This window comes from Mustela erminea, chromosome 13, assembly GCF_009829155.1.
Source record: "Mustela erminea isolate mMusErm1 chromosome 13, mMusErm1.Pri, whole genome shotgun sequence".
NCBI lineage: Eukaryota > Metazoa > Chordata > Mammalia > Carnivora > Mustelidae > Mustela > Mustela erminea.
In genome coordinates, this window is record NC_045626.1 from 53,195,711 (window position 1) to 53,214,948 (window position 19,238).

The 19,238-nt window shown below is 36.8% G+C and overlaps 1 protein-coding gene and 1 long non-coding RNA gene across 5 annotated transcripts in view; one reads left to right on the forward strand and one right to left on the reverse strand.

The window, feature by feature from the left end:
- The window catches only part of DLGAP1 (DLG associated protein 1), an 876,459-nt gene that overhangs the window by 542,681 nt on the left and 314,540 nt on the right, over positions 1 to 19,238 (reverse strand). The window lies entirely within an intron of this gene.
- On the forward strand, positions 2,694 to 18,921 carry LOC116572484. The gene is made up of 3 exons (XR_004278359.1): positions 2,694 to 2,705; positions 7,833 to 7,835; positions 18,852 to 18,921. It is a non-coding gene; the product is annotated as an uncharacterized LOC116572484 (long non-coding RNA).

Here is a 19,238-nt window from a genome sequence, read left to right on the forward strand (position 1 = left end):
GGGCCCCACATTGGGCTCTCTGCTTGGCAGGGAGTCTGCTTCCCCCCCCCCCTCTCTGACCTGCCTCTCTGCCTACTTCTGATCTCTGTCAAATAAATAAAATCTTAAAAAAAATGAAAAGATTTTTCTTGGGGTGCCTGTGTGATTCGGTCTGTTAAGTGTCCATCTCTTGATTTTGGCTCAGATCATGATCTTAGGTTGTGAGATTGAGCCCTGCGCCTGGCTCTGTGCTCTGCATGGAGTTCGCTTGAGATTCCTTCCCTCTGCTGCTCCCTTTGCCTCTCCCCCAACTCATGAGCGGGTACACTCTCTCTCTCTCTCTCAAATAAATAAAATCTTTTTAAAAAAGGGATTTCTCTTATCTTGCCGGTGAAAAATAATAAGAAGAATGGCAGATAGCTATGTTTGACCTCTTTTGCCTTTCAATGAAAATGAGGGTCAGAGGAACATAATTTAGCTGTTGAATTCTCTTTCCTTTCCATGTTGTTGTATCTCCATGTGGTATAAATATATGTGTTTGTCTATCAGGATTTTCCTTTTAGTGCTTCTGTTCTGATTAAAAGTTAGGCTTTTCCCCCCCTTTACTTACAAAGAATTGAAAACATATTACACAATCCAAGAAAGGATCCAACATATCTTGTATTTGTTTTATATTAGAACTTTCTTTAACTGATGTCTTCATTATGTGTCTCTGTGCAAAACAGGGCTGGAGAAACCTTCCTATTACAGGAAAATGAATTTCCCATGTGATGCAACAGCAAAGTATTTTAAAGCAATTTTAGGCAGCATTTCTTACAGAAAAGTGCTAAGACTGAGAAGGAAATGGTCCTCTATTTGATACTGGTCAACATATCTGGGACTTTGTGTTCGGCCTTAAATACTGTAGCCTGGAGCACTTCCAGAGGAAAGAGGAAAAGCCCACGGAGAAACCTATGGAGAACTATCTTCAGTAACTGAAGGGCTGTCAAGTAACATAGCTCTTAGAGTACAAAATCGTATCTGTTGTACAAATGGTATAACAGGTATGAATTATGGAGGGACTTGTGTAAGAACTCTGTGTTGTTTGGAACTGTCCAAAGAGGGGTGAGTTACCTCATTAGTGAGCTCGTATTGGAGAAGTCTGCTTTTATGACCTGGATTCAGCATCACTGATTATGTTGTGAAAAGGGATATGGTAATTCCAGGCCTGGTTTGCGACTCACAGCTGGAAAACCTCCTGCCCCATCCACAATGTTAAGAGGGTGTGCTTGTGAAAATATGGCCATGAATGTGGATGGACTGAGCTACGAGTTGGAGCTTGGACCATCTTGCCAGATCACACTGAGGATTGCTTTTCAAAGGCTCATGTGATTAGACCAGGTCAACCGAAATCATATCCCTTTTGCCACATAAGGGGCAGTATTTCTCAGCCTCACAGGTCCCAGGCACATCCACAGGGGAAGACATTACACAAGATCAGGGTTCATGGGGGGTCATGCACAGGAATCTGCCTATCACAAGATACCTGGGGTTAAAATATTCCATGGTTACTGTAATGTTCAGAGAAGGCTAAAATGCCAACTGACCTTAGACAACCCCCCCACCCCCCGCTTTGCTACTTGGCTACTTACATTGTTTTTTCCTGAACAACAGAAGAAGGCCCTTTCCAACTTAATGACACAGTTGCTACTCAAAAGCCAGTAGAGAATCTCCTGAGCAGCTGGCCACTCTTGAAATCATTTCTCACCTCCCTAGATTCACTCCTGGAATCCTGTCTAAATGCCCAGCCTACAGCAAGTTCAGGACTAATCCAATTCAAATGAATCTAACTACCATTAATCTTAACTCAGACCCCTCTGAAAATTATTTTTCTTCTTAAGCCCTTACCCTTTAATTCCTTTTTTACTTTCCTAGATTGTGTTTTTGGAGGGAATCATTCAAGCATTGGAATGTTAAATACACATAGTTGACCCTTGACCAACATAGGAATTAGGGAAGCTGCCTCTATGGCACAGTTGAAAATCCATATACAATTTGTGACTCCCCCAAAACTTACTTACTAACAGCCTACCATTGATCAGAAGCCTTACTGATAACACAAGCAATCATCATAAATTTCATATACGTATTATATACTGTATTTTTACAACAAAGGAAACTATAGAAAAGACAATGTTAAGAAAACCATAAGGAAGAGAAAACATATTTACAGTACTGCACTGTATTATTTTTAAAATCTGCACTTAAGTGGCCCCATACAGATCAAACTCATGTTGTTTGAGGGTCAACTGCATATTTCACATATTTAGAAGATTTCTATTGTGTCCAGGAAAAAAAAAAAAAGGTACTCTGTGTGTGGGTGTGTGTGTATTTGCCTACGGTGGTTACTCCCAATTAATTCCCCAATGTATATTCAGGGACTGGAAACTGACTGTAGAGGTAAGCTTAATAAACAATAATTAGGAAAACAAATCATCTTAAAAAATTATACACAAACAGTCTCCAAATTAAAATCATGTCGGGTCCCCAAAGTTCATTTCAGTCAGTTGTTTAGTGACCAGTCCCAGAGATACTATATTTGGGGGGAATATAATATATCATGGTGGTTAGATGTCCAGGTTTCCTACAGATTTATGTAGTCCACAATTGAAACTAAATTATAGTAGTAATAGTACAAGTAATCAGGACCCTGAGAATGTGAGGAAGGAGAGAAGGAAAATAAAATTGTCTCCTCTTTTCCTTTTAGTTGAGTTATTTGAGGGAATGTTTTGAAAAAGTTTTTGATACCTTTCAAACACTCTTTGTATATTTCTTTAATTTACTTTTATCCCAATCATTTGGAGGAGCTTATAAGTGATTGCTATTGGTTCTTCATAAAATGTTTAGTAGAATTCAAGAGTGAAAGGATCTGGGCAGGGATTTTCTTTATGGGAACATTTAAAATTTAATAATTCAATCTATTGTAAGGTCTATTTAGATTTTCTATTATTTTTTTAAGTCAGGTTCAGTAGTATGTGTTTTCCTAGACATTGGTTATTTTATCTAAGTTATCTAATTTGTTGGCATACATTATTTATATTGTTTTCTTATATTTCTTTTTTATTTTTGTAAAATCGGTACTGATGTTTTTGTTTTTTATTTTTTATTTTGGCAATTTGAGTTTTCTCTCTTCATTTAGTCAGTCTAGTTTTTGATATTAATTTTATTGATCTTTGCAAAAAAATCAACTTTTGATTCCATTGATTTTTCTTTATTATTTTCTATTTTCCTATTTCTGCTGTAGTGTTTATTATTTCCTTCTATTTGTTTTGGATTTAGTTTGTTTTTTCTTTTTCAGTGTCATAAGGTGAAAGTTTAGGTTTTTGATTTGAGATTGTTCTTTTTTTTTTAAATATAGTATTTGCAGCTATAAATTTCTCTCTGAGCACTGTTTTAACTGCATCCTATAAGTTCTCGTTTATTTCAGTTTTCATTCCTTTCTAATTTGTGATTTTTCTTCTTTGATCCATTAATTATTTAGGATATTTGTTTAATGACATATATTCATGAATTCCTCAAACTTACTTCTGTAGTTGATTTCTAATTTAATTACACTATGGTCAGAGAAAATAGTTTGCATATTTTAAATCCTCTAAATTTACTAAAGTCTGCTTTATGGGCCACATTGTCCATCTCTGAGAATGTTTTATGTGCACTTCAGAGGAATGTTTATTCTGCTGCTTTTGGCTGGAGTGTTTGATAGATACCTGTTAGGTTTAGTTGGTTTATATTGTTGGTAAAGTCTTTGCTTTTTTGTTTATCACTTGTTTAGGTGTTCTAAACATTACTGAAAGTAGAGTACTGAAAGCAGAGTACTGAAGTATTCAACTATTTACTGAGTTTTCTATTTTTCCCTTCAATTCTGTCAGTTCTGTTTGTATTTTGGGGATCTGTTGTTGTTAGTTGCATATATGTTTATGATTGTTATATCCCCCTTGTGGACTGATATTTTTATCATTATAAAATTTCCCTTATTATCTCCATTGACATTTTTGTTTGAAAGCCTATTTATTTTGTCTTATATTAATATTGCCACTCCAGGTCTCTTAAGGTTGATGTTTGCATGGCATTTCCTTTTCTATCACTCATCTTCAACTTACTTGAACCTTGGAATGTAAACTGTGTCTCTTAGAGTGTAGAGTTGGAGCTATCCTTTTATCTAATATAATAATTTCCACCTTTTGACTATCTTGTTTATATTTAAATTTTTTTAGTTTATCCCAAGTGTCGTTTCCAGAACTAATCATTTAATTATATATGTATTGATGATATGTCAGTGACAAAATCCTCTGACTCCGTAGCAGAGAAAACTATACATGTGAGCAAAATAAAAACACTAAACACAAAACTGTTTAGTATTTTCATAAATTTTGCTAAGTCTTCTGTTTATACTATGATCACACTAAGAGCATAATTTGAGTAGATAGTATTTTATCAAACACAAACCACCTACTACCTTAATTCCATTCAATTTTCACATCTAAATATAGAATCTGTATTACTATGATTATGTGTTAAGTCCCAAAGGTAAATATAGAGCAAAAGTTTTCAGGGCACCTGGGTTGCTCAGTCAGCTAAGCATCTGATTCTTGATTTCAGCTCAGGTCACAATCTCAGGGTTGTGAGATTGAATCCTGCTTCAGGCTCCATGCTAGGTATGGAGCCTGCTTAAGAGTCTCTCTCCCTCTCTCCCTCTACTATCCCCTACCTTGGTCAAAAAAAAAAAAAAAATTCTTCATTCATGGGAAGAAAAACTAAGAAATCAAAATGTAATTAAAGACAGTCTATATATTTTTATTGTAATGTTTGGATTTTTATCTGCCATTTTATTTTTTTATATGTCTCATATTTGTTTTGTTCTTCCAGTTTCCTTCAGTTTTCTTTTGTATTAAATTGATATCTTAAGTGTAATATTTTACTCATTTTAATAATTTTTATTTCTCTGCATATATTTGTATCATTTTCTTAGTGATTGATCTAGTGCTTCCAAAGTACATTTTAACTTACCAAAATCTACTTCAGACTTATACAAACTTAATTCCAGTATGCATGTGTGTGTGTGTGTGTGTGTGTGTGTGTGTGTGTGTGTGTGTATATCTACATATAGGTAAAAAAACCCAAACAATTCTATTGTTATAATTATTACTTTATATGTTATACTTTTTAAAGAAACTAATTCAGAAAAGGAAAGCAACTGTATTTTTATTATTATTATTTTTTTTTAAATTTTTTTTTTTAATTTATTTACTTGAGAGAGAGACAGTGAGAGAGAGCATGAACGAGGAGAAGGTCAGAGAGAGAAGCAGACTCCCCATGGAGCTGGGAGCCCGATGCGGGACTCGATCCCGGGACTCCAGGATCATGACCTGAGCCGAAGGCAGTTGTCCAACCAACTGAGCCACCCAGGCATCCCAGCAATTGTATTTTTATATGGTTTGTTATATTAACCTTCTTTCATATCATTTGTAATTCTCTTCATTTCTTTCTGTGGATTTGAACCACCATCCGTGACACTTCTTATTCCACTGCAGCGTTGCTCCTATCCACCTTCTGTGCTATTATTATCCAATATATTAAATTTCTATATTTTAATCCAACAATAGCATGTTATGCATATTGTTTTATTTAATTGTTCTTAAATCAGTTTAGAGAAAAAAAGGGAATAAACATTCAATTATACTGTCTTTTATATTTACCTACATAACTGCCTTTGTTAGCAATTTATTTTTCATGTATATTCAAATCGTACTCTGGTGTGATTTGCTTTCTGTCTGAAATGCAAGAGTTGTAGGCATGTACACAGTCTTTCCCACTGCCAAGGACAGGTCTGATTTCATTCTTAAGCCTCCTTTCCTAGGAGTTGCCTCTGGGTTAAGGGAGGTTGTTGTTCACCCAGTTTTTTGATAAAACCCCTAGTGCCAGTAAGGCTTCTGCTCTGTGTTTACTGATCTGGTATGGCTTAGGAGGTATTTTCAAGTCTGTCCACACCCAGCTCTGACTGCTCTTGGGTAAGTACAGCCTAGAATTTGCACATAGTCTTCCTGACCACCATGATCGTCTTGGCTGTCTCTTTCCATTATTTCTCTTGCTAAATTTCTGATTGCTCTGCCACTTTGCCTGTTGTTGCTTGTATCATGAAGCTACGAGTGCCTTCCTAATTGTACTATACCAAGATGTTCATTGCTTTTGACAATGTCCTTAGGTATAGAATTCTCCATGCTCTGTTCCAAATAAAGTCAGCTCCTTCAGGCAGAGCTGTAGATGTCATCATCCCTGGAGACCTACTTCTTCTCCTGGCATAACCTCTGTACCACCACTAAGAGCTGGGGGCAGAACACTGTGACTCACTTTTCTCAGAGTGATACCCTGCCTCACCAATGGATGGTAGCAGAGGTGGTACCCATTTTCTTGGCTTGCTTTTCCGCCATGTGGAACCTTGGCCTTAAAAGTGAGCTGTGTTGAGAGTGACCAGGGCACTAGTATTCTTCATTTGCTATGCCTAGAACAGAATTTCTGTCTTCAAATAGTGGTTAAGCACAGGAAAGGAGCCCTGGACCTCTTAGACATACCTGCCTAGGACAAAACTTTTGAAAAAATGGCAGAAATGAGAACACTGGCAGGCTATCTTTCCCAAGATGAAACTGTGGTCCCAGAATGGGAGCTGGGGGATGGAAGAGCCTCATGGTCGTAGTTGAATTTACCTGGATCAGAGCACAGTTTAATCTTGGGGTGGGAGGTAGGGTCACAGTCAAAATGCTACAGACTCCTGCCTTAAAGGAGATTTAGTACAAGAAGTGAGAAAATGAATGGACACTTCTCTATTTACTACATGTCCTTAGGACAATTCTCTTTAAATAATTATTTAAAAAATGTAATTCTATCCAATTACGTGATTGCTTGTTGGGAAGAGAATCTGCATTAATCCATTCTGGAAAACACCTTTTCCTTCTGCATTGTAAATGATGCAAATGCAAATACTGACACCTTCTTTGGGATAACCTTTTTTTTTTTTTTAATTAAATGACCAAAGCAGTAACTTTTATTACTTCTATACATGTTTTTATTTTTTATTTTATTTATTTTATTTTAAGAGATTTATTTATTTAGTTATTTGACAGACAGAGATCACAAGTAGGCAGAGAGGCAGGCAGAGAGATAGAGGAAGCAGGCTCCCCGCTGAGCAGAGAGCCCGATGTCAGGCTGGATCCCAGGACACTGGGATCATGACCTGAGCCGAAGGCAGAGGCTTTAACCCACTGAGCCACCCATGTGCCCCTATACGTGTTTTTAAATACCAATAATTTTATGTTAGTATTTTAAATGATAGACCCACCAATAATTAATATACTCTAGGACACGGAGAAGCTTATACCCTCTGAAATTGCTTTACATTTAAATTGCATTTTTTTGTTTCACAATGCTAAGATTGTAAAACACTGTACTCATTGGAAGGTTGCTGCGACATTCTTATCAACAAGGGCATTATAATGAAAATAATTGCCCAAAGGCACACAAGTGATTGGTAGCAGAGCTACACTAGAATCCAGATTTTTTTTTTTCTTTCTGAATTCCAACTCTTACTCTTTTCATTAAAAAAAGTACCTTTTAAAAAAATCTGTTTATTTTCCATTTGGATGAGTAGCTCATCTACCCACAAAGCTCTAGATCATTATTAAACTGGAAATTTTCTCTTACCATATTTTAATTCAGTAACAATGTGATGAAACTTGTGCTTTTGCTAAGATTTCCTATGAAAGGAGACATCATTTGGATATATAAATATTCTCACTGGTGAAATTACTTGACATACGCAGCTAGTCTTTATTTGATACAATGACTGAATTTTAAGTATCTCTTTGAGGTTAAAAAAAAAGCTATTAAAAATGAAATACCTTTTAACAGCAGAGGGGGCTGGCTGAATTAATAAAGAAGAATGCACGGATTACATTTCAGTCTAACAGATTCTCTTCAGCACAATCACTGTTTTTAACATGAATATTTATCTTGACTGAAAACTAATGAAGATTAATTATAATACTATTTTTAAGAGACCATTAAAAAACCCATCATTTGTTTCAAAAACACCCATAAAATTAAGCACCCAGTGGTTCACATAATGTTAGCAACTGTTTAAAAGAGCAGTGAGCTGCTACTAAATATATCAGAGTGCCCAATTAAATTTTTACAGGTCATCAGATGGCGTCACTGACTGGTGAAAAGGCTGAAGTTAAAGCCTTCATTGCAAAGGAAATAATCAGACAATAGGAGTTCTGTATGTAATTCATGTCATGACAGAAATCCAATATGAAAAGGTGAATTTCACACCACTCTTGACTTTTCATAACCATTGTCCACAGTTTAATCTTGAAGTGACTCATAAGAGATAACTGGTAATTATAAAATCTGCAGTGTCAGTTGAGCAATGATAGATAGGTAAGGATGAAGTCTGTGCTCAGAGCAGCGAGGGAGGTATGAACGTGTCTCCTGATAGAAGGAGAGATCAAAAAATGGCAGAGTAATTGGTCACCATTTCCACAGGTTCCTTTTCTTTCGAATTTAAAGTACTTGGTCACACAAACAAATCATTCATCATGTCTGGCTACCTTCCTTCACTCCTTTCTTCCTTCATCTCTGTTTTCTATTTCCTATCTCCCTCCTTCTTTTATCCATCCATTCTTATTTTTCTTTCTTTTATTCATTGAACAAATATGTACTAATGTCTATGATAGGCTGGGAAGTTTGAAAGAAACTGGGGATAGAGCAGAGAACAAGATAAACACAGTCCCCATCCTCAACACTCACATTCTAATGGTGGTTGTTGGAAGAGATGCAAATAGACAACAAGTAAACACAGGATGATTTCAGGCTACAATGTGGTAAGAAATAACAGGCTGATATGACAGAATGTGCCTATAACAGGGGTGGGGTGGGGTGAGGTGGAGTGAACACTGGGGACACTTTAGAGAGGGCCATTAGGGAATGTTTTTTGAAGATGTACATCTGAAACTAGAGAGTTAGAAGGCATTGCCTATGAGAACATTATAGGCTAGGAAACATCAAGACCAAAATCCCCGAAAGGGACTGACAAAAACATAGGCAGATTTATACTCAGAAGATAAGAGAGAAACAATGTTCTGCCATGAATGTATCAAAAAATGATAATCTTAAGTAATGCCTATTTAACAACATGAAATGATCCTAAATGCCCAGGGGGGTGGAGCAATTAGAAATGCTGATTCTGCTCTTTAATCTTGAAGGAAATAACTGTAGTCACTAACTCAACAGATTATGATCTAAAAGTTATGAGATGACCATGGACCCTTGGCCACAGACCCATGTCAGCCACTGCTTTATGGATATCAAAAGGGAAGACCTCTCTCTCTCTCTCTCTCTTCCTTATCATCTTAATCTAAGCACAATTTCTCACAAACATTTTGAGCAAAATCCCAAAAGAATGCTGTGTATAAGACAGATTTCTGGTGATAATGTATGGGATGATTTTTGTCCCTCAAATGGATATTATCAAAATATAATACTATTGAGGAAAAAAAATCTTTGAATACTGTCTCTAAAATAGTCAAATCCCTCACCAAATATAGTTTAGAATATTGAATTTTGGTAGGTTGAAGAAAAGGAGAAATCCAGCATTCCAAGATCTCCCATAACTTGACACAATGAAGAAAAGAGCTTCTGGTTCACAAGGTCCAAACCAGCTTTTGATTTCAGAGTTAGGGTCTCAGCAGACACCATGCACTCACCCTGAAACAATGGCCTTGAATTTTTAGAAACCCTTCACCATAAAATACTTTGAAATCCTGTTAATCATCATGAAAGGTGTTAAAGGTGATTTATTCAATACTTATTATTTCTTTTTAAGAAGAAATTACTAGAGGTTGGCATATTCTTTCAAAGGTTCAGAGTTCCCAAGAACCACATTATCATGATATAGATTATTTCCCAGCTTGAGAAAGAGAACACATCTATCCTACCTAAGCTTGTAGTCATTGTCAATAACATTAGATACTTCAGTGGACCTTCCTGGAGACCATCCACTTAATGAGCATGACAAGGCCCATGAGAATCAGGTTATAAGGCACCAGGCAAGCAAGCATGTGGTCTAGGACAGAGGTTGAACAGTATAGCTTAAGAACAGACAATGGCCAGTGAAGGTTTGTGATAGTTAGATGAAGCTTTACAGGTTAATATATTAACCTCTAGCAAGTAGCAAGGAGCAAGACAAAGGGTTACAATCATACAGTTATCCCTCCTCATCTGTGGTCTCACTGACTGCAGTTCCAGTTACCCTTGGTCAACCATGGTCCAGAAATGGGTGATCCTACTTCTGATGTATCGTCAGAAGGTCAACAGTAGCCTATGTTCCATGCCTATATCATTCACCTCACTTCACCTCATCATGGATGCACTCCATCATCTCACATCTCATAAGAGGAGGGGTAAGTACAGTATAAATTTTTTGAGAGAGAAAGACCACATTCACGTAACTTGTATTATAATATTGTTGTAATTGTCCTTTTTTATTGGTATTGTTGTTAATCTCTTACTGTGCCTAACTTATATATTAAACTTTATCATAGGTAGGTATGTATATGAAAAAGCATAACATTCATAGGGTTTCATACTATCTACAGTTTCAGGCATCCCCTGGGGGGCTTGGAACATATCCCCCTCAGACAAGTTTTGGGGGGGCTACCATGTGTACATGTATCACAAAGGAACATAAGTCTGAAGATTCATTCATTCATCCAAGAAACACTGAAAAGGCACATACAGTGCCAGGTATCAGTAGACACCCAGTCCAGGGGTAGGAAGAGGTAAAAGATATGTAAATGGATTATTATAAATATAAATTAATGTATATATTTGAAATATGCCCAAGCCATTAGGAGATTGCTGTGAAAGGATATTTAGCCCAGCCTAACAATGAGACTGTTGGGGGTATAGAGTGAGGCCAAAGAAGACTTCATGAACTGTTACCTGAGCTGAGTCATAAGAGGTGCAGAGCAATTGAGAGCACAGAAAGGAGAATTCAGTCATTAGGGATGACAGAATGGTCTCAAACTGTGTTGCAATACATTGTAGAGACCCAAACAATATCAGAAGAAGACTCAGACCCTATATCTAACGGCGTGGAAATAATGAAGATTCAAGCAGCAGGCAAACATCATTCATGGTCAGGACCAGGGCGGTACGGTAACCCCAGGAAGTCTAAGCTGTGGACTCAAAAATCAAAAACAGAAAGGAGTCAGCCATATCAGGCCATGCAGTCTAATCACAGGGAAAACTGAGGAGCACTGAAGAAACTAGATTCAAGTTGACAAAACAGTGAGACTAGATACAGAGGGACTTGTTTCTTGGCCAGAGATGTATGGCTTTTCATGTCTTGGTCTGGGGCCAAGAACTTGCCCCAAAGTCAGAGCACAGAGCTGGGTCCACAGGTGGATGCTCTAAGTTTTTCAGGGCGAGAGGACCAGGGAACCACAGAGACCAATGTCCAAGGCAGCCGCACACAAGGAAATAAGGGCACAAGCAGTGTTGGTGAGACTTGATGAGTGAGGCAGTTTTCTGACCTAGTTCAGGCTTTCTCTTTAGTTTCCTGTGTGGCAGGAATCAATCCCAGCACAGCTGGGCTCAGGCTCCCAGACGGAAGCTTGCAATTAGAAGCACCTGGCTAAGACAGTGCACACAGAGCAGGGACACAGCTGTAGCTTTTCGTAAGTGAATCCTCTCATGGGTAGGGGAGGAGCAGCATATTAAAAAAATAAATGAAGTCTATTGCCAAGATGGATATCATGGATCTCTCTTCCATTATTAAATATTTTGTCTCTGAGCTGACTTTGCACTGCGTGCGCGTGCAGAGATGGCAGTATGGATCTCAGCTGTGTGTGCACAAACTCATTTGCTCAACAATTACAAAGGGATGACTTCTAGAATAATCTCTGTAAAATACAAAGTTTGCAAAAGAACTAGTCTCAGGTGAACCCGTTAACTACCAAGCTCAAGTGCATAGGTTAAAGTAATTACATAGCATAGTTTTAAACATCTCCATAGCTATTTGCTTCAACTATCTAGTTGCCAAATGTAATATATGTGTGTGTGCATTTATATCTATGCATATATATATATATATACATGTATATGTAAATAGAGACATATACACATGTATATACATATAGTATAAACATGTCATATGTTTATATGCATCTATATATTCCAGCCATGCATTTATATATAGTTCTAAAAAAATAGGGACACTTCCTCTTCTTGAAAGATACTTTTAAGGATATACAAGATACTTAACACCCTGAAATGGCTTTTTCTTCCCCTGACCTGCCACTAGTCTGTTCTGCAATTTCACAGCAGCAACCCCATACTCTAACAGTGGTTGCATATGGTGTTGAAAGAGTTTTTATTTTTAAATCACAGAAACCCAAATATATAGATATCAAAGAAACTTTTCAAAGACAACCCCTAGAATGGATAAAACCTCTACAGATAGCTGTCCCAGATTAATGAAAACATTTTTTTTTCCTCTCAAGGGAAAATAGGAACATCCTACAGGAAATAGCAAAAGGTAGCATAACAGTATGTCCAGAAGATGAATTTCCTTCACATGCATTTTCTGTCCATTTACAGCGTAGCCTTCTGGTTCCATTTCAAAGACACATATTTGCATAACAAAACTTTAGTATTTCTAGTCATTTGACTCCGAATACTGTACTATTAGTTGAAATTTCTAGGAACACTCATTTTGGAAGAGGAACAAAAAGGAACCATCTAATCCAAACATATAAATAAGGTGAAATTTTTGACAACATAGGCTACCATGCATCCTCAAGACTATTCCAAAGCTATATACCTACCTATGACATTCACTCTTTGCAAAGTAGGAGGTGGTAATTTATAGCTGAGAAAATAGATAAGAAGCTAGTAGTATATTTTCAAAAGGGCATTTGTCAAAAATAAAAAGAAACATCATTTAATCTCTTCTTCCTGATATATCAAGGTGTTGACTATTGACACCCAAATTTTACTGCAAAAATGGAGGAACAAAGAAGTGTAACAGGGAAAGAGGGAGATAAAAAAGTAAGTAAAAGGAGGATCTCAGATTCATAGGAACGGGAATTGACAAAACATTTGGTAACATTTATATAATTGATTCAATGATGAAACAAAAAAATGTCTATTGACATCAAGAAGCAAAATTTGGTGGGTGGGGGGCACCTGAGTAGCTGAGTTGGTTAAACATCTGCCTTTGGCTCAGGTCATGATCCTAGGGTCCTGGGACTGAGTCCCAGCTTGGTGGGGAGTCTGCATCTCCCTCTCCTTCTGCCCCTCCCCTCCAGTTGTGCTTGCTCTCTCTCACTCTCTCTCAAATAAATAAATAAATAAATAATATTTTTTTAAAAAGAAGCAAAGTTGGTACTACTAGACTTATGTACTCACTAGGAATAGATTTGATAATGGAGTTTCAGAGAAAAAATGTATTGTCTATACAGCACAATTAAGTACAACTGTAAGAATCACATATTTGCTACAAAACTGGAAAGCAGATATTAAAATACTCTTTTACTGCCAGGATGCCTGGGTGCCTCAGTTGATTAAGTGTTTGCCTTTAGCTCAGGTCATGACCCCAAGGTCCTGGGATGGAGTCCCACATCAGGTTTCCTGCTCAAAAGAGAGACTGCTTTTCCCCCTCCCTCCCTGTCTGCTTCTGTTCTCTTTCTCTCTCTCTCTGACAAATAAATAAAATCTTTAAAATAAAATACTATTTTATCGCTAATTTCTCTTCTAACATGGTGGCAAATTAGAAAATAAGATGTGAGGGGCATCTGGGTGAGTGGTTCAGTTGGTTAAGTCCAACTCTTTATTTCCGCTCAGGTCATGATCTTGGCTCAGGTCTTGATCTCAGGGTCATGAGATTGAGCTCTGAGCCTGGCACTGGGTATAGAGCCTGCTTAAGATTCTTTCTGTCCTGTTACCCCTCCTCCACCTAAAAAATCAAGATGTGAAAGATAGGTTTTAAAGATATTTAACCCAGAAGGTGCTCCAAAATGTGGCATTGGGAGATCCTGAACTCATGTATCATATGTATAATTTTGCTCTGAAAAAGATCTGGAAACTCGATGAACTACCCCCCACAACAAAGGATAAAAGGACCATATCAAAATGAGTAGGAGAAGAAGAAGTATGGTCTTACAGAAAATCTTATCCCCAGGACAGTATACATAATAGGGAGGGAGCTCACCAGAAAGGTGCTTCTTCTGGAGGAGTGAAGGGTTGGTGTTCCACATGGGATACCCTGGCCCTTGGGAAATACACTGAGAGGACAAGCCAGAATGTCTGTTTGGAAAAGCACCGAAGCTGACGTTCAGAAGTCCCAAAGTGATAAAGGAAATTAAATTTCCTCTCTCACAGGGCTTACATATGGTCTTGCTCACTCAAGACCCAGTGAAAAAATAGTGCTATGAAAATCACCTGGATTACATGTGGGGAGATTCATTTGTTGATGTGGGGGCACTGGCTGGAAGGTAGGGGAGAGTTGAGATATTCCCTAGAGACTGAGGCCTAGTGGGTGCCATTGTTATACTCTCCACATAGTCTACTAGCACAAGTGGACAAGCTCAGATGGGGCATCCTCCCTCAGCTTGCTGGAATGGGTGAAGGCAAGTGCTCCTGGGATTGGGTGACGCTGGAGAGGACCTGTGCTTACTGTGCTTCTGGGGCAAGTGAGCAAGAAATGTCACAGCATTCTTCTGCTGGCTTGCTAAAGTCTGCCAGCACTGGTAGTTGGGATACTCCTCTACTCCCTGACTAGAGCTGGTGAGCCTGAGTGGTTGTGGTATTCTGCCAGTCCCGGCCTAAAGACAGAGTGATTGCACTGACAAGGCTCTCATACTGCATTGTAGAAGGCCATAGATATCAGCCAATACATTTTTCTCCTGCCTTACTGAGGCCAGCGAGAGTGCCCCACCCCTTACATTCTCCAGCTGCCTAGCTAAAGCCCCCGGGTATGCACATTCTACACAAGGATGTCTCTGAGATTGCCTGGCTCTTGTGGTCAAGAGGGCTGCTTTTCCAGATATACATGGATCTATAATGATCAGAAAGACAGTATTTGGCATGTCATCACACCCAGGGCACTGCATGAATAGCAGAAGGAAACCAACTCCAGTCCTCCTGTGAAAAAGGTCTATTTACATAGCCTGAAGCTTCAGCCTGAGGGACAGGCTTCAGGCTTCCCTCACATCTAGAGGCTAAGCAGACTTACCCAGGGAATGTTAATAGGGGCACACTATCCTTGTACATCCCCCTTGGCCTTGCTATAGCTTGATGAAATTTCCCAGAAAGTAATTTGTACACTCATGTAGATTTTGCACTTGTGATCTGGAGGGGTACCTCCAGATCTCCTGGTTTAGGGGCCTGCAAGAATTACAAGTTTAGCCCCACAGGACTGCATATTTTTGCGCACTTTAAAAGCTGCTGCCTTAGGTTCTGGCTTCCGTCAGCCTGAAACTAGGTACTAAATGAGATTCCTCCCATTGGATCACTGACAGGTCTGGCATACTCTCAAAAACGGGGACCTATAAAGATTTAATCAGGCAGCTTAAGTAATCACTGCTTGAGAAACAACCAGAGCTGGGGCAGGGCTGAATGAGAAGCATCACGTACACAAGGGCACTTCTTCAAGACTGAGAAAGGTAGCTGTTATGTCTCATATGTACAAACAAACACGGAGAGTCAAACAAAATGAGGAAATAGAGAAATAAGTTCCAAACAAAAGAATATGACAAAACCTCAGAAAAGTGTATTAATGATATGGAAAGAGTTAATACACTTAATGAAAAATTCAAATGGTTATATAGATATTCACTAACCTCAGGAGAAGAAGGGATGAAAACTATGAGAAATTTAATGAAAGAGACAGAAACATAGGAAAGTGCCAAAGAGAAGTTATTGACCTGGAGAACATAATAACCAAACTGAAAACACACTAGAAGAGTTCAACAGTAGATTAGATGACATGGGAGAATGGATCAATGAACTGGAGGATAAAGCAATGAAACTCACCAAGACAAAGCAGCAAAAAGAAAAGGGAATTAAAAAAAAAGAAGATAACTTAAAAAAGCACTGAGACAATATGAATACAATAACATTTGCATTTTAAGAGCCCCAGAAGGAGGGGAGACAGAGAAAGGTGCAGAAAACTTATTTGAAGAAATAATGGATGTAAATTTCCCTAACCTAATAAAGGAAAAGGACATCCAGGTCCAGGGAGCTCAGAGAGTTCCAAACAAGACAAACCTTAACACATTGACACAAAGAAATATCACAATTACTATGTCATAAGTTAAGGAAAAAAAGAGAATCTTAAAAAGCAGCAAGAAAAAAAAAATCACTTGTTTACATACAAGGGAATCCCTGTGAGACTTTAAGCAGGTTTATCAGGAAAAACTTTGCAAGTTAGAAGAAAGTAGCATGACGTATTCAAAATGCTGAAAAGAAAACAACCTACAACCAAAAATATTCTACCCAGTATGATCTTTCAGAGGGAAAGAGAGATAAAGAGTTTCACAGACAAACAAAAGATAAAGGAGTTCATCACTATTAAACCTGTGGTACAAGAAATATGAAAGGAATTTCTTTAAGTTGAAAAGAAAGGGAACTAACTCATAGAAAGAAAACATATGAAAGTAAAAATTTCACTGACAAATGTAAACAAATGTAAACATATAGTAAAAGCAGTTGATTAATTACTTATAAAGTAAAAAGACCAAAGCTATAAAAGACCAAAGTAGCAAAATTACTAAAATGGCAATAATTTGTCATGGGATACATAAAATTAAAAGATTAAAAAGTGACATCAAAAACATAAAAAGTGTAAAAAATGGGAATAAAAATGTAGAATTTTGAAATGTGTTCTAATTTAACCTATCAACTTAAAAATAGACTGTTATATACTTAGGATGATTTCTGTGAGCCTCATGGTAACAACAAAATACAGTAAATATGGAAAAAAATGAGAAAGCAATGTAAATACAACATTAAGGAAAGTTACCAAATCACAAGGTAAGAAATAAAGAAAAGAAGGGACACAGAGAAACTATAAAAACAGCCAGAAAACAATGAATAAAATGGCAATAAATATATACTTATCAAAAATTACCTTAAGTATGAATGGACTAAATTCTTTGATCAAAAGACGACAGAATGACTGATTGAATTAAAAAAAAAATCTATATGCTGCCTGTAAGACACTTAAGAAGGACATACACAAATGAAAGTAAAGGGATAAAGAAATATATTCCATGTAAATGGAAATGAAAAGAAGCTGGGGTAGTCATGTTCATATCAGACAAAAAGACTTTAAAACAGTGTAATAAAAGACAAAAAGGGGTATTACATAATGACAAAAGTGTCAGTGCAGCAAGAAGATATAACATTTGTAAATATATATGCCCCTAGCATTGGAACACCAAAATATATAAAGCAAATATTAACAGACCTAAGGGGAGAAATTTACAGTAAACCAATAATAGTAGAGAATTTCAACACCCTCTTACATCAGTGGATAGATCATCCAGACAGAAAATAAGGAATCTATTGGCTTTAACAGACATTAGACCAGATGGACATTATATATATATGTGTGTGTGTGTGTGTGTGTGTGTGTGTGTGTATTTCATCCAAAAGCAGAATACACATTCTATCATGTGCACATGGAGCATTCTCCAGGACAGATCAAATGTGAGGCCACAAAACAAATCTCAATAAATTCAAGGAGGTGGAAGTCATATCAAGCATCTTTTCTGACCACAATGGTATGAAACTAGAAATCAATTACAAGAAGAAAACTGGAAAAACTACTGATATGTGGAGATTAAACAACATGTTAGTGAACAACTACTGGGTCATTTCAAAGAAGAAATTTTAAAAAATACGGAAAATGAAAACAAATACAGCATACCAAAATCTATGGGATGCAGCAAAAGTGGTTCTAAGAGGGAAGTTTGTGGTGGCACAGGTCTACCCTCAAGGAACAAGAAAAGTCTCAAATAAACAATTTAACTTTACACCTTAAAAAACTTGAAAAATTCACAGACCTGTACCCCTGGGGATAAAAATATATGTTTATAAAAAATAAAAAATTATAAAAAAAAAACTTGAAAAAAGAATAACAAAAAACCCCAAAGTTAGTAAAGAGAAGTGATAAACATCAGAGTGGAAATAAATGAAACAGATACCAAAGAGGCAACAGAAAAGATCAGTGAAATTAAGAGTTGGTTCTTTACAAAGATTAAAAAAAAACTGACAGTATTTTAGCTAGACTCATCAAGAAAAAAGATAAAGGGATCAAATGAAATCAGAAATAAAAGAGGAGTTACAACTACACAGAAATACAAAGGATGATAAGAGACTACTATGAACACTAATACACTAATAAATCAGAAAGCCTAGAAGAAATGGATAAATTCTTAGAAATTCATAGTCTTCCAAGACTGTATCATGAAGAAATAGAAAATATGAATAGACAAATTGATAGTAAAGAGATTGAATCATTAATCAAAATCTCCCAACAAGTAAAAGTCCAAGACCATATGCTTTACTGGTGAATTCTACTAAACATTCAAAGAACAGTTAATACCTACACTTTTCAAACTCTTCCAAAAACTGAAGGGGAGAAACAGCTTCCAAACTCCTTTTATTTTATTCCAAAGGAGTTTTATTCTAAACTCCTTTAATCCAGATTACCTTGATACCAAAACCAGGCAAGCAAAGATAATAAAATAAAATAAAATAATATAAAATAAAAGCACCAATATGATGAATATAGCTGCAAAAATCCTCAACTAAATATCAGCAAGCTGAATTCAACAATACATTAAAAGGATCATACGTTATGATCAAGTGGCATTTATTCCAGGGATACAATGATGGTTCAACATTTGCAAAAAGAATTACTATGACATACCTTATTAATAAAATGAAACATAAGACTCCTATGTTCATCTCAATAGATGCAGAAAAAATAATTTGATAGAATTCAATATTCAATTATGATAATGATTCTCAAAAAAATGGGTACAGACAGAACATACCTCAACATGATAAAGGCCTTATGACAGACACAGAGCTATGATCAAAAGCAGTTGGGTAAAGCTAAAAGCTTTAAGATCAGGAATAAAATAAGGATGCCCACT